The 17,243-nt window shown below is 41.0% G+C and overlaps 1 protein-coding gene across 1 annotated transcript in view; it reads right to left on the bottom strand.

Annotated features, from left to right (window-relative positions):
* Positions 1-9,358, bottom strand: part of Map3k2 (mitogen-activated protein kinase kinase kinase 2) — a 55,613-nt gene extending 46,255 nt beyond the window's left edge. Inside the window, exon 1 of the mRNA XM_090342987.1 lies at positions 9,305-9,358. The gene's annotated coding sequence lies outside the window, so the exon portion shown is untranslated. The remainder of the gene's footprint in view (positions 1-9,304) is intronic.
* Between the last annotated feature and the right edge of the window lie 7,885 nt (positions 9,359-17,243).

Raw genomic sequence — 17,243 nt, forward strand, 5'->3', positions numbered from 1 at the left:
CTCTGATTTATTACTAAGCTGCACTATAGGTGATTCTGGTTTTCTATCTTAATTCATTCTGTCAAAAACATGTGTAAAGATAGTCCAATTCAAGGCATGAAATATTTTTAAGCAACGGATTACACTCATCCTCCTAAATGTTATCCCCAAACAAATCTTTCCCAGTCTGTTGTCATGTTAACAACCTCTCAAGCAAGAAAATTCAAGCCTCTTCTGTTATTTTCTATTAGGTTACAGGTTTACAGAATCACAGACTGGTTTTCTTTTTAAAGACAAGTCTTTATGAAATAACCTAGGGGAACCTCACTTTGACAAATTGAGAAATCAGCAAATCAGCTGAGAGTACTTTACATACTACATGTGAAGCCCTAGATTTGATTCCTAGCAATTTGAAGAAAGAAATAAAACTTGAAATTATTCTGTCAGTCTGCTTCTAATTAAAACCAGACTTAAGACTGCACTCAGCTTTCCTACCTGTCTAGCCTGTAATAGGATAATCCAAAAATACTTTGTTCTTTTAATATAATAAGGAAATGTGATTAATGTCTCCTGAATCAATCTAAAGAGAAGATTAATATCATGATTTATATGATGGCTCTGATGTGTTTTCTATTCATTCACACCCCTTTTATTGTCTTATATTAAGGTATTTCTTTATGACAATGTACTTTGATCATATTTATCCCCTCTATTGCTTTCTTATCTGCCCCTCCCCCAGCTTCCTATTATTCTCTCATTTTATGTTCATGACCTTGGTTGTTTTGTTTCCCCTTAGCTTCCACAACTGAGAGAAATCAGGTGATGCTTGTCTTGGTGAGAGTGCATTATTTCCCTTAACATGACCATCTCCAACTCTATTCACCCAACTCTATTTTGTATACCATACAGCATGTAATTACTATACCAATAGTATTTACAAAATGTCTATGGTGCTCAGACATTAAAGAAACAAGTAGAAAAGCAGTCTTATTATTGAGAAAGTTCTACTTTAAGAGATATGACTTTAATCCAATTGTGATGAATTATATGACTATATTCTAATGACCTAATCCACAAATCACTTAATAATCTTTCCCTTCTATAACAAAAGGCACATTAGTTATGTGTTCTAAGATCAGGTACAGATAGATGCTGGATCCTGTCATGGGTTGGAATGTTTCATGCAGAAATAATTCTGACATTTGGGGGTTATCACTTATAGCCTATTCAGAACAGAGTTTAAAACTTATTAGGAATCACATTCAAAATTCCTACTGCTTACTCAAAAAGTTTTATCATCCGTTCTCTAACCATGCACAGTACATTTTCCCAAATTATTTCTCCCTAAGTAGACACAATCTATTCAAAGCAAGTCAATTTGGGTTTTTTTTTCCTACTGAAAAAATACATATAAATACCTCATTTGGGCATATTCAAGAATTAATCAGAACTCATTAAGAATAAAATATGAGGGGTATTTTTTTGTTATTGTTGTTGGTTATGGAGTTTGAACTCTGGGCCTGAACTCTGTCCTTGGGCTCTTCAGCTCAAGGCTACCGCTCTACTCTTTGAGCCACAGGCACCACTTCCAGTTTTCTGGCTGACGATTGGAAATATGAGTCTCACAGGCTTTAGTGTCTGGGCTGGCTTTGAATCACAATCCTCAAATCTCAGCCTCCTGAGTAGCTAGGATTAGAGGCATAAACCACCAGCACCAGGCATGGGGTATTTTTTAAATGATACTGTATCAACCCCATGCACACATTCCCATAGATAATGCTACATGTAACAAGAACATGTGAGCAACATCATAGGATAGCAAGTAGACTAAGAATTCTTGCTCCAACTACAAGAATCAGAGAAAATTCAGGCTCCAATAGATTATTCTGAGAAAGATCCTTTACACGGCTGAGCTTCAGTTTCTTCACCTGTAAACCAAGATACTATGATCTACCATGGTTTCTTTGAATTTTAAAATGTGGTAGACTGGGGGAGTATAGCTCAGTAGTAAAGCATTTGTCTGGTAGGTACAACACCCTAGGTTCGATTCCCTGCACTCCACACAACAGAAGGTTGAGAGAACTTCTGGCCTATACGAGACACTAAAATATTACTTCTCCTTCCTATCAAGATACAGTTTGAAACTTACAGGGAAATGCATTAGCCTCAATCTCAGAAGATATGCCTTTAAATAGGAATAGAAAGTCAAAGAGGAGAGACCAGACTGAGATGCAAAACAAGAATGAGATAAAAAAAAAAAAAAGGAATGAGTGAAACTGAACACAGTAATCCTAGGCCTGTAATCCTAGCTACTCGGGAGCCTGAGATCTGAGGTTTGGGGTTCAAAGCCAGCACAAAAGAAAGTGAGACTCTTATCTCCAATTATGGTAACCTTGAGCTGAAAAGCTCAGGGACAAAGCCCAGGCCCAGAGTTCAAGTCCCATGACCAACCGACACACACACACACACACACACACACACACACACACACACACACACACACACACACAAACAACTGTATGAAAGTCAAACCTGAGAATGCAAAGTAAAATAAAAAAAGGGCTGAAAATACTGAGAAGATGACAAATAGTGAGTGAAAATTAGACACTTATAACACAGAACACAAAACAAAACATAGGCATTAAAAAATGGAGCTGAAACAAAATGAAATAGTATGAATGGTCATGCAGACTTGAATCCTTTAACTACCCATATCTATAAACTCAGAGATACATGAAGACCAGCCAACAATATTTCTTCTTTTTCAATCTCCTTAAATAAATCAAATTCACCAACTGTTTTCTCCTCTAAAACCTTCCAATAAACTACTAAACATACACTACAACACATGAAGTTTGTGTGCTCATAATAATCAGTCAAAACTTCCATAAACCAATAAATCTGTGAATATGGAAAGTTGTTTCTATGAAAATGCAGCCTAATGATGAGAAAGACTCCCATGCTAGGTTTCAAACAGTCAGTGGCAAATATAGGTCAGTCAACTGCGAAGAGCAGGGGAATTATACAACCCTTAATGGTTCATGTACTCACACTACCTTACACTTTTAAGTAAAATATAATGAAGATATTTATTTTTATTCTCCCTGATATTTTTTTAAATTAAATTGGACACAATTAGTCATGATTATATTAAGGATGATGCCAGCTTCTATATACATCAAAACAAACATGATTTGTATGGACTATGGAAGATTAACTGACTGTGGGAGTAAGTTTGTGCTTTTATGTGTGTGTGGGGGGGGGTGCACCGGTGAGTGCTTATCCTGGGACTGGAACTTAGGGGTCTGGACACTGTCCCTGAGCTATTTCACTGAAGGCTAGCACTCTTCCACTTAAGCCACAGCTCTACTTCCAGCTTTTTGGCAGTTAACAGAGATAAAAGTCTCACAGACTTTCCTGCCTAAGCTGGCTTCAAACCACAATCCGAAGATCTCAGCAACTAGGATTACAGCCATGAACTACTGGTGTCCAACTTCTGAATATGGTTTTCTGGACACTTACGCGCTAGGCATTATCTTAACAAACCTATGAATTAAGGCACTATTATCCATATTTTATAGAGAACAACATAAAAGAAAATGAAGATTAGACAGTGGCACTGAATCTCACGTTCAGGTCTACCTCCCAAGTTCACACTCATCTACTGACTATCCTTATTTTCTTTATCTTTTCTGCATTTTTTTTCAATAAATACAAGCAGTCAATCTGTAGAGTCTGTTAGTGATTTCAACTGTGACCTACTCTTTAAGTCTTCTGAAGGCACCTTTCCCACCCTTGTATCACTCATTGGGTAGATACTCATGAATAAGACCTAGTACTTTGCTAAAATAAGTCCAATTTTTTTTTCATTGTCTTGATAAGTGGAGAGACAGCAATTCTTAGAAGCACAGATTCGGGAGTCAAACTGTTTAATTCAAGTCCTGGTTTCACCAGTAAAGATGTACAAATATAGTACATATAGTACCTGTAGTGCCTGAGCTTATTTCCCTCATTGCAATGTAGATAAAGTAACAATAATACACTGGTTAATGCAGAGATTAAATGATTTAAACTCTTTAAAGAAGTTTTTAAATCAATGCCTACCATGTAGGAAATTATGTTTAAAAGTTTTCTATGGGCTGGGATGTAGCTCAGTGGCAAAGCGCTTGCCTAGGAAGTGCAACGTCCTGGGTTCGATCCCCAGTGCCAAAAAAAAAAAAAAAAAAAAAAAGACAAAAAAAATACAGTTAAAAGTTTTCTAAATTAAGTAAAAGAAATAATAGCATGAAGGAGAAAAATGAACAAATAAAGTCAGTAAACTTAATAAAATTTGTGTAAATAACTAGTGATTTTAGTAGGCATAAACTTTCTTACAACACTGTGACATTGTACTAGTACTAGATGTCGTGTTACATAAATCAACAAAACACTACCTCTGTCTCTGAAAAACTTACTTCCTACTGTAAGGTACAGAGATGATTATGGTGCATGTGGGTTGTATGATGGGAAAGGTAAGTATGCAGAATACTATAGAAGCATGAGGAAGGGAAAAAATTTTTGCCAAGTATATAAGTCACATAGTGATTTTAAAATTTATGGTAGTATGACTTGCAAGCAGGTAATTCAGCTGACAGTTTTAAGAAAATCAGTGTGTTAATTACAGTAGGAAATCTAAAACAGATTTTATCCCTATCCCATGAGTTGGGTGGACATAGTATCGATACTCACACCAAAAGCAACCATCTAAGAGTTGAGTAACAAGAAAAGCAACAATACAGAAGACACTGCATAGTAGATATGAGATTAGCCATCAGAAGAAATACAGTCAACCTATGTTCCAATAAGTCCAAAGGATATCCAAGACACGGGTAAAATTATGTAAACATGTTTTTATGTTTGTGTAAGGAGAAAGTATCTTTATTTACATACATATGATTTATCTTGATTTAAAAGAGATGTGTGAAAAATTTCATAAGCTGTTTCATGACTATAATCATGTTTAATCAAATAATGTGCTGATTAAGGAAATTCTATTACAAAGCTTTCTTTAGAATAATCACCTACTGTCAGCTAATTAGTTAGGTAATAAAGCTGAATTTATATCTGATTCTGTATATTTATATCTGACTTAAAAATTAAGTCTAGCTTTAAATGAAATTAACACATCTCATCATTAGAAATTCATTAACTGATTTTTTAATCATAAATGTTTGTTAATACAATCATTATGAAATGAAAACATGAAGTAATCTTAAAACCATTTTCTCTTGGTGCTCAGGATAAAACTCAGGGTCTTATGTGTATACTACATACATAACCAACCATAATTTGTACTTCAACCCAGTGGTCATGCCATTAGACCAAAAAGGACACATTTTCTCAAAAAAAAAAAAAAAAAGTAAATCCACTTTTCCTTTATGTCAGGGGCTGTTGTCATGGTTTAGTAATAAGAATTTTGTCTAGCAAATTTGTGTCCCTGAGTTCAATCTCCAGTATGGAAAACAAAAACAAAAACCTTTGTATTTCTGATCATTCTTGTGCAACAAATGTTGACTGAGAAAAAAATGACAACAGTTTTTTAAAGTAGAGGAAAAGATTACCATTGAATTTTTCCCATTTTTCTCAATTTATATTCCCTTTCAAATTCATAACAAGAGATACTTGATGTGTTCATCACTAAAAATCTTTAAAATCCATGAAATCAGATTCTAAAACAGCTACACAGAATACATTTTCTATCTACAGATCAAGCAAAGACTACAAATAAAATTACAAAGTTAGCACAATAAAATTAGCAATAGAGGGAGTGAGACTGTGGCTCAAGTGATAGAGTACTAGCCTTGATCAAAGAAGCTCAGAGACAATGCTCAAGCCATGAATTCAGCCCCCCCCCCCCAAGAAAAAAAGAATTAGCAATAGATGTCACTGGCTGGGAGGCTGTACAAAATACAAGGCATCACTGTACCCTTGTCCCAAGTGTTTACTCGGGAACTAATCAACTCTTTAAACTTCACAGCGCAGGGCTAGTGTGTAGTATATGAGGGAATAGAGAAACTAAATGACACCTTGAAGGAAAAATGTCTTACACCTCAAGCATAGAATCATTTCCTAAGATAAATGTCATCTTGATATCTTTTTTTTTAAAAATCAGGAAGTAGAATTGTGACAAGTGGTAAAGTGCTAGACTTGAGCAAAAAAGCTCAGGGACAGCACCCAGGCCCTGAGTTCAAGTCACAGAAACAGCACCTAAAAAAAAAAAAAAAAAAAAGACCTCTCCATACAAGTAGTTAAACTTAAATACAGATGGACATTATATTACACTAAAGAGTTACAATACCTAAGATTAACAATATGTTAGATATGTAAGAAAAACTCCTTATGTCTTTATCTTTAGAAGATGCATGCTGACATATTGTGTCCTGTCAGTTGAGTCTCAGTAGTTCAACTAGAAATAATATACACATATTCATAGATAAAGCTAATGTGGCAAGATACCAACAAATTTTGGCTCTAGACGGTTATCATAAGCTTATTCACTATTACAGATTTCCTCTATGCTTGAAATATTTTCATAATAAAAAACTGAGGTGGGGAGGTAAAGAATTTCTATTCTACAAGAGAAAAACATTCAAAGAAGGCAAAATTTAAGTAAATAGAAGAGCACTAAAAATAACTTGATTTTAATACAGGACCTATGAAATAAACCAGAAAAACTGCTTTTAAAAAACTGCTTTATCTTGAATACTTGTTTATTAAGCATGACATTTGAAGTATGATGCAAAAATCAATGTTAATAAATTCTTTAATAAAAACTGCTTTAAAGATTCTGTTTATAATGTAAAATAATTATTTAAGATAAGCCCTTAACAACTGGTTCCCTCAAAACAAAATACATACACAACATGTTTAAGTAACTACAATGGTGTCAAATTCAACCTAATTCAAGAAGACTAAACAAAAAAAAATTAGTCTATAAACCTGTTAACTCTGTAATGTGACCTTTTCCTACAGTATTCACCTATAAATCCAACAAGCATTCAATTAAATATTCGACCTGATAATATACTAGTGAGAATACAGAATATTATATCTGAACATCAATGGATTTCTTAAATGCTTGCAACTGCATGAAGCTTCAATTACTCGAAGAAATTTATCCTCTTGCTCTGCTTATTCACTAACCCACAGCCTCAAGAAATAGTACCGTACAATGTAACAATGACAATTATCAGTTAAATAGTAGGTACTGAGCTACACAAATGGGGGGATATGCACATCTGAGAAAAAATATCACCCGCCAGAAGATAACTTTCTGCAATACTCTGCACATTAAATTTGGCTAAAATATATTGCATAAGACAATGTAAAATTACTACTAAGTGTGTTGACATTGCCACATAATCCAACAACACATTTTGCAATAAGGAAATCTCAAGCAAATCACCCAACTGCGAGTTCCCTGTACGTCTCAAGAACAAACTGCAAAAGAAAAATAATTTCTCAAGAAATATGCACTTTCACACATTTGTTCCTTTTTTTTTTTAAGGGGAAATTTTTGCTGCCCAGTCCTACCACATAAAAAGTAAACATACCTGGAGCCACCTCTTTAGAGAGATATGTTTGAAAATCAAGAAAATGATCGGCCAGCCAACATTGGGGGACCATCTAGGTCCACCTACGTGTGTTTAGAATCTACACCCAGGAGGAAACCAGCCACTTACCCTCGTTTTCCTCACACATCTATTTAAAAAACAAAACAAAAAAACCTTTTACCAGGCAGAGAGAAATGCAGTCCTGCAAAAAGACACTGATGTATGCGAACAAGGCTTCCTCGATTACTACCTGGGCGATTTTAGGCAAATGCCTTCCTTAATGTCTCCGAGCCTCAAACTTCTCGTCCGTGCAATGGGGAGACAGCATACCCATCTGGGTATATCCATCTGGGTATGCTGGGCTGGGAAGACGAAGTCAGACAACCAACAAGCGCTGGGCGCAGAGCAAGCCCAAGTAAGTGCTAGGTAAGTGCTCCGTAGCCGAGAGAAGGGGAGGCGATCCTAAGGTACAGATTTCCACCTGGTGAACACGCAAAGACAAGTCCGTCCGCGCTCGCAGCACCTAACGTTTCTGCTTCATCCCCGGGATGGGGGCAAATAAACCTCCGACTAAGATCACCCTCGGGGACGGTGCCCGTCTGACAGCTCAACCCAGCTGCGGCGCTAATCCAGGTTTCAGCACCGGAGACCGGGCCCGGCCTCCTCCGGTCGGCGCTCGGTTCGCAGAGAGCCCGGTAAGCACCCGGCCAAATCCCCGCCCCGCAGAGACGACCAGGCCGCCGCCAGCCCCCGGGCCGCCCGGAGCCGAGCCGCGGCTCCCGCCACCAGCGCCGCGCACACTCACCCGCAGATCCACGGGCCGCGCGGGGAGTCGCAGGCCAAGGGCCGCCCGCCCGCCGCCGCCGCCGCCGCCGCCGCCGCGCCCGCCCCCCTCCGCCCCCGCGCGGCCTCCGGCCCGGGAGACGGCGGGCTCGGGGGCCGGAGGGGCGCGCGAGAAGCCGGGCGCGAGCCGGGGGCCAGGCCCCACCTCCTTCACATGGAGCCCGGGCCCAGCGGGGAAGCGGGCACGCGGGCCTCCGCAGCCAGCCGCGACCTCCCGGCGCCCCTCGCTGCTTCTCGCCGCTGCAACTCCGAGGCCCGCGGGGAGCTGAGCAGGAAAGGAGGAAGCCACCGGCCCGCGCCGCCGGAGGCCGGAGGAGAGGCGGGGGCGACGACTTCCCAGCCGGGGGTCCGAGAGGTCCGTGCCGCCGTCCTCGCCGTCGCGGCCCCGAACGCCGCACCCAGCAGCCACACCACCCTCGTCAAGCCCCGCGGCTGAGGGCAGCCCCGCCGCCACTACACACCGACCCGTGACGTCGGGCGTAGGGTGGCGCACGCCAAGGCCGCCGCTCGGGTGCGCGCCAGCCCTCCTCCCTCGGGGAGCGGAACCGGCCGCGGGCGCGCGCCCGAGCCAGGCGAGCGTGCCGGCGCCTGCGCAGTAGCCGCCGCGCCCACGCACACGCCGCCGGCCCCGCCCACCCAGGGACACGGGGTTCCCAGTCCTGGCTCGGCCCCCGCGCCGTCGCCCTCCCTCCCCCGGCGTCGGCGGCGGGCGCCGTCCGCTGACGCTCTGCACGTGCACCTGGGTCCTCGAGCGTCCGCGTCTGGATCCCCACGTCAGCGCCGCGAGACCGGGGACTCCCCAGTGGACGGCGGCGGTGACCAGCTCCAAACCCGTGCGAAATGGGACTCGGTCTGGCGAATCGCGGTGCAGGATTCCCCGCAGGCCTCACCGAGCGCGGCCGGTCGCCGGCTGGCCCCCGACCAGCCCCCCGGGCACCGTCTGCATTTCCTCCGCGGCGTCATGCTGGGTGGGCACGGCTTTACTTCGCCAACGACCAGATGTGGAAACCTCCTCCCGGAGATGAGCTGTCACGCCGCCACCCCCCAAGAGCCAGTGGTAGAGTCTGAAATCCGAACCTCGGTTACAGAGTCCTTCCCTTGCTCTCCAGGGCCCACGAAATAAAATGCAAACGAATCCGCTCAGCCCCAGAGGCCCTCCCCTAGGCGACTAAACCAGCCGGACCCGGAGGGTCCAGAAAGCCTTCATCTCTTCCCATCTCTCCTCCTTCCCTTAAGAAAATGCTCCTGGCAGCTTGCGGTACCATTCCGCCCTGTGTTACTTCTATGTGATTTCTCATTGTAATCTGGATTCCACCCCGCTTCCGGCATATGCCAGACCACATTTCGACTCCCAACTTTTGCAATGAGAAAGATTAATCACGCGTCTGGCAGAGGTAAGAGGCTGCCCACTTCTGGGGCCAGAGCAATCAAGGGAGATGGCCTGGAGACCTGAAGGCAGGAACTGTCCTCAGATGCTGTGTAATGTCAAAATAACCTGTTTCCCCCATGCAGGAATTTCTGTAACTGACCCACTAACAGAGGTATCAACAGCACAGGAACAGAAGTGTGCACGTCATAATTACAGAGCTAAATGAGGAGTCAGTTTGTTTTAAAAGTGGAAGACTTTTGAACTTACACAAACATAAAATCTTGATCTTTTAGGAATCGTTGAGCAGGGCATCGGGGGAGGAACACCAGGTAAATGGAGAAAGGAAAGATGGAAAAATAGTCATATTCAATAGACATGGGAAGATGGAACCATGGATGAAGTATGGGTAGGTTTGGGAAAGATGGGGGGAATAATGGAAGAGTTGATTTTTATCAAGCTCCATTGTACTAATTTGTGGACAGTGACAGAAGGGGGGAAATGGAGAAAAGCCAAGGACCCGATGATTGTTTTCCAAGAAGCACTATACTCATTCCCTGACTTATGAACTTGTATCCCCTGTGTGCAGCTTCTTAATAATAACATTAGAAAGATTCATGATTTGTTGCATTGAAACCCTTTTGTAAAACTGTTTAAAGATAATAAAAATAAATTTTAAAAAGATCCCTTTTGATTCTAACATTAAGATCTGTATGCCACAGAAAAGAGGATCTCTGGATTCTTAACGTTGATTATATGTAACTTTTAAATTTTTCCCTCGTTTCCCATAGTTCTAGCCTGCCCACATTTCAAGCATCCAAACGATGTTTTTGATTGTCAAGTAATCTAAAGATTCATATTTTTCCCTCAAACCTCTGTTCACTCTTCCATCCCCTTTCCTCACCTACTGCACCTAGGTACTCCATTCATTTTTGCATTTCTTAGAAACACCTCACAGGTATGTTTACAATAACTAATCTTTCTTTTTTGCCACTCTCTTTGTATTGGTGCCCTTTCTTCTGATTGGGTCATTAAATTTCTGATATCCTTGGTTATTTTAGTATATGTGGTTCACGTAAGTGATTATAATGTTTTTCTTGGCATAATCAGCAGTCATTCCTTATTTCTTGCCCTCTTCCTATCTGATAAAATAACATACCTCAAGGGGATTCAGAATCTTGTGAAGAAGTTGAACAGGTATAAAAGCTAACTAAAATCCAGAATGACTAGCTGTTCAAAGGTGGGTGCATCTGGCTACTCTGTAGTGGGAAGCATGAGGCCACAGCTGCTCATGAGGAAATACAGAGCAGCTTCAAACAGGAAGCATGGTATGCGAGTCTTCTGGTACCACATGACAAACTACCTGCAGGTTGCTGGGCATGGTGGTACATAGCTGCAATCCCAGCTATTCAGTTGGTACGCTGAAGTGAAGGGAGCAAACATTGAGTCCAGTATGAGCAACAATAGTCTGGACCAGAAAAAATTATTGTATTTTATTGTCAGACTAACATAGAGAGGAGTTAAAGTCACATTCATCAGGTAATAGGTACACTACTCCTGAACAGTGATACCTCCATGTTTTTCTCCCACTTTCCCTCCCCCACCTCTCCCAATCATTTTGTTTTTCCCCTTCCCTTCCCTATTTTAAATAAACAGATACAGTAACAACGTAAAATAAACCATGAGGGGGGAAAAGGGAGAAAAGAAATAACTTCACATAGTACATTAAGAAAAACAAGCACTATCTTGGAGTTTATTTTCCTTAGCTTCATCCTATGTGGCCATATGTATATAGCTTTTGAGCTATTGTGATCCTCTACTATGAGTATCTGAGGTGTGTATTAATTACTACAAATGTGGGAAACCATGGAGCCTATGATCCTTTGGGTCTAGCTTACTTCACTTAATATGATTTTTTTCTAAGTCTTTCCATTTCCTTACAAATGTGGCAATGTCATTCTTTCTGATGGCAGCATAGAATTCCATTGTATATAAATACCATATTTTCTTGATCCATTCATCTACTGAGGGGCATCTGGGCTGGTTCCTTATCTTAGGTATGGTAAATAATGCTGCAATGAACATTGTTGGGCATGTATTGGGCAAAAAAATTTTAACAAGAAAAAAATGATCATAAATTTAGTGGCTTCAAATTATGTTTACCTATTAGCTCACAGTACTAAGGAGTAGTTTCCACAGGGTATAACCAGAATTCAAGTGTTGTTTAGGCTGCGTTCTCATCTGGAGGTCCTGGGAAACATCCTTTTCCAAGTACTCTTATTGTTGGAAGAATTAAGTTCCTTGAGGTTGGAGGATTTTTTCCTGTGCCTACGTTTGGCTCCATGCAGCTTCTTGAATTCCTGGCCATGACCCCAGACCACAACTGAAAGGGCCAGCAACTGAAAGATAATTTCTCACATGTCAAATCCCCTTTCTATATCAAATTCCTGTCTGACTTCTTTTGTTATCAGCCAGAGGAAAGTGTGCTTTTAAAGAGTGCATATGATTAAATTAGGATCTGAATAACGTTCTAATAACTGAGTCACAGAACTTAACCTAATCACAGGAGTAAAAACTATTATATTCATAGTACTGTGGGCTTGGTAAGCTAGACATACACTGCCCATCATGAGCTGAAATCTGAGACTATTTAGTATTTGCAGGGAGAAGTTTAGGATGAAACAGTGGGTGTTCCTGGCAGAGAGAATCAAGTGTACACAAGCTTGAGAATATAAGAGACTGTATCTGCCTGGGAATGGCCAGAGTTGTTGACCACTAAGCTTGGGAAAAGATGAAGACATGGGGTAAGGTTTAAAGGAAGAAGGAGAGCCATCTAGAGATTAGGAAAGGAAGGTTCTGCAGAAGGCTGAAGAGCTGAGATGAGCCATGAAGGTATAAACCAGAGTGGTAACTGTACCATATCTATAAGCATTTGACTTCTATAAATGTATGTCACCTGACCCAACACAGCTGAAATGGAAAGGTTTATTTTCTCAAGTAATAAAACCCAGTAGATGGGTCCAAGGTTGTTTCTGGCTGTGACTTGACAGTTCTAGAGTCAAAGATGGCCATCTCCAATCCAAATATCATTAACTATTCACTCCCACCAAAGAAAATTAGAGGAAGAATGGTCTATACACACACACTTTTCTTTTTTGTCAGGGTAATATATGGGTTACAGTTACATTGGTCAGGTAGTGGGTACATTTTTTTTCTTGAACATTGATACCCTTCTCATGTTATGATCCCCCTTTCTCTCTCCCTACCCCCTCACAAGCACATTTTTGTTTGGTTTATTTAGTTTTCTTTTGTTCTGGGGATCAAACCCATGGCATGCTAAGTGAGTTATGACTGAGCTACACCTTCAGTCCCCTTGTGTTGTGCTGCATTGTGTTGTGTTCTGTTGTACTATGTTTAGAGACAGGTTGTCACTGTGTAGCCCAGGCTGGCCCCAAGCTCATAATCCTCCTCTCTCAGCTTCCTGAATGTTGGCATTACAGGCTTTTACTACTCTACCCATTTGAGCTCCATTTTTTTTTCTTTTTTAATCTTTCTATTTTAAAACAGATTTAGATTTACAGAACAATTGGTTGAGATAGTACAAACTGGGTGTGCTCACACCCAGTTTCCCCTATTATTATGTTAAGCTCTTACTTCAGTATGGTCCAGTTGTCACAATAACTGAATGCTATGATTTGGACTTGGAATGTGCTAAAATCTTGGTCCTCAGCTTGGAGCTTTCCAGAAGGTGGTCAAATGTTTAGGAAGTGGAACCTAGCAGATATCTCTATGTCAATGAGGATCAAGCCTTCAAAGGGCATTGTCGGACTCTAGCCCTAACCTCACTGTTTGGTTTTTTTTTTTTTTTGGGGGGGGGGTTCTACTTACTTTCCAGGAGATAAATGATTTGCTCTACCAGAAACTCCTGCCAGTGTCTTATCACAAGTCTCAAGTTCCCAAGCCAACCAACTAGGAACTTAATACCAAAATAAATTTTCAATTTCTCCCTGTCTGTCTGTCTTTTATATCCCTTTCCCTCTCCCCCTTGTCCATGAACACTCTACCACTTTAACCACAACTCTATTTCCAGCTTTCTTGGTAATTAATTGGAAATATAAGTCTCAGGGACTTTCCAAGGCTGGCTTCAAACTGTCATCCTCAGATCTCAGCCTCCCGAGTTCTTGTGATTACAGGTGTGAGCCACTTGTACCTGGCTTTTTTCTTTCTTTAAGTTGACTGATTCAAGTATTTTGTTATAGAAATAGAATGCTGACTAACCCAATTCCAAACTTGATTCAAATTATTTCCTCCATTTTTACCTAATGTCATTGTGTCTCCTTGGTTTCCTCTTTTTTTTTTTTTTTTTTTTTTTTTTTGCCAGTCCTGGGCTTAGGCTCAGGGTCTGAGCACTCTCCTTGGACTTTCTCAAGGCTAGCACTCTACCACTTGAGCCTCAGTACCACTTCTGGCTTTTTTCTATGTATGCGGTACTGAGGAATCGAACCCGGGTCTTTGTGCATGCTAGACAACCACTAGGCCAAACTACCAGCCCCTCCTTGGTTTCCTCTTGACCATGACTTTCCTTTTTTTGTTGTTGGTTTTTTTTTTTTTTTATGATATTGGCAGTTTGGGGAGTACTAATCAGATATTTTATTGAATGTTCTTCACTTGTAATCTGTATGATGGCTTTCTCACAATTACACTCAAGTTCTGAGTCTAGGGGAATAAAAGTACAAAAGTTCAATTTTCATGTATAACATATCTTATCTTGACTGTCTGCTCCTGTAACAGACAAGATATCACTGCTGTGGTCTGGAAATGAAATGTTCTCAACAGGCTTAAAGTTTAGGTCTTCAGAACATCTTGTTCCTAGCCCTTTCTTGGGTCCCTCTCTCAAGTCTCCTATCCACTATGAGGTGAGGATGTTTCTGTCACATGCTTTTATGGCCATGCTATTTTGCATACAAAGATGGGACCTAGCAGCCAGTCTGTCTGTCTGTCTATCTGTCTGTGCCAGTATTAGAACTTGAACTTAAGGTCAAGGCACACTCCCTTAGCTTTTTTTTGATGAAGGTGATCACTCTACCGCTTACACCTCTGAAAATCTGAGCCCAAATAAAGCTTTCCCTCTTTAAGTTGTTCCTGTCACCTATTTTGGTCACAGTGGCAAGTGAAATAACTAAGATTACCACTGACTAGTTTATTTATTTCTCACCATTGTACAGGCTGGAAAGATCCCAGAAACTCATACTTGCTGAAGGTCATTTGTGTCACCCCTGAGTGGAAAAGATGAAAGGAAGAAAGGGAGAGAGAGGGAGTGAATAAAAAGGGGGTGGGTCAATATGGTCCTGTTTACTTATTTTTCCAACTTTTTTTTTTCAGTTTGTCATAGAGCCTGAACTCAGGGCCTGGGCATTATCTCTGAGCTCTTTTTCTCAAGGCTAGCACTTTTGCACTTTGAGGCATAGTCCCACTTCCTGTTTTCTGGTAGATAATTAGAGATAAAAGACTCACAGACTTTTCCCGCCTGGGCTGGCCTTGAACTATGATCCTCAGATCTTATCCTCTTGAGTAGCTAGGATTACAGGCATGAGCCACTAACATCTGGTTTTATTTTTCCAACTTTTTATGTCACCTACTCCCACAATAACAGCATTCATTCATTCATGCGGTCTCTATCTAAACTCTTCTTAAAATTCCCACCTCTCTGCTGAGTACCAGTGGCCCACAACTGTAATCCTAGCTACTTAGGCTAAGATCTGAGGATCATAGTTGTGCTATTCTTGAGTGGAAAACACAAGCAAGAATTCAAGGCTTTAAGTTCAAGCCCCAGTATTAAAGGTGGTAGCAGGGAATCCCCCACTTCACAACATCTCTGCATTAGGGATCAAATTTTCCAGCAATTGAGCTTAGGGGGAGAAACTCAAAACATGGCAATTATGTGCTATCCACATTTATATCTGTTGGTGTTAACTGTGATCATGTGACTGAGGTAGTGCATACCTGTACATCCACTGTAAAACTACTCTCCTTTATCTCTTTCTAGGCTATACCCTTTGCAAAAAGTCATTATAGACTAGTGAGTTACGTTCAACATTGCGTGAAAAGTAGTTACGTAATTTACCTGGACTTCTTCTACAAAGATTTGTCTCTTCTCAATTACTTATCTCCACAATCATTTATATCAACATGGAGTTACAGATACCTGTTTTGTAGTTTGGTGATAATCTGCTACTGCATTATTTATTTTGTTGCCTCATTTAGCCCAGGTTGGGAGCTCTATCAATTGGTTCCTATGCTCCTTGTGCTGAACCTCAGTTATTTTAAGTTTTTGATATTTGTTTTTGTCTTGAGCATTTCCTTATTCTCTATACTACCAATGTTTGGTATTTCTTGAATATTTCCTTCCCTAGCCTAACATTCAGCCCACTTCTCTTATTTGCCGTAGTTATTCTGATCAGGGTAGGAAACAGAAGCCAAGGTCTGAAACGAGGTATGTACAGGGTCCTCTTCTCATTCAGAACAATCCTTCTCACTAATGCCCTTAGCAGAATGTTGACTACGTGGTCTTTGCGGCAATGTCTCCTAATTTGTGCTCCCATATTAATTCTCTTCTTTCCAGGGTTATCAGATTTTAGCTGAGCACATAGACCTTCCACAAGAATAAAGAACTACTTCCTCAGCCTCCCTTGCAGCTAAATGTGGCCAAATGCCTAATGCTGGCTGGCCATAAATGAATCAGTGGAAGTGTCCATCTAAGAGCCTTTCTTGAGAATCCCTTCCTTAGAGATAACTTCTGTTATTCCATTTTCATTGTCCCACTTCATACAAAAGTTCCTTCTGAGGGAAGTGGTAGAGTGCTTGCCTAGCATGCATGAATCCCTGGGTTTGACTCCTCAGTACCACATAAGCAGAAAAAGGTAGAAGTGACACTGTGCCTCAAGTGGTAGAATGCTATCCTTGAACAAAAGAAGCTCAGGAACAGTGCCCAGGCACTGAGTTCAAGCCCCAGGACTGGCAAAAAAAAAAAAAAAAAGAGAGAGAGAGAGAAAAAGAATTCCTACTGTCCATTCTAAAAAGTGAGGTAGAAGTCATACTTAGGAATGATGGGTCACTTTTACATGACAGAGAAATGAATGGCTGCCCCTTGTAGCTGACCCTATTCTTAATAGTGTTCCATTGGCTGAATGGGTTACGTTGCTTTATCTCTGTAGGAGTCAGGATCTCCTTGTGGGAATGTGACAGGGTATACTACCCAGCCATATCTGCTCAGAATCAGATGAATTACAGTGGAACAGAGAGATGGGTAACTATGGATGAGAATCCAACACTGTCTAATGTCACATAGAGAAGTGAGGCTTGTGGAGCTGGACTGGGACTTCTGTATGCTATAGTATGTAAATATGTAAGTGGTCTAAGGAAATCTAGTGTAATTACGTCAGTGAAAGGGATGTGGAGATCTA

Source organism: Megascapheus bottae, chromosome 12 (genome assembly GCF_031878675.1).
Source record: "Megascapheus bottae isolate mThoBot1 chromosome 12, mThoBot2.hap1, whole genome shotgun sequence".
Classification (NCBI taxonomy): Eukaryota; Metazoa; Chordata; class Mammalia; order Rodentia; family Geomyidae; genus Megascapheus; species Megascapheus bottae.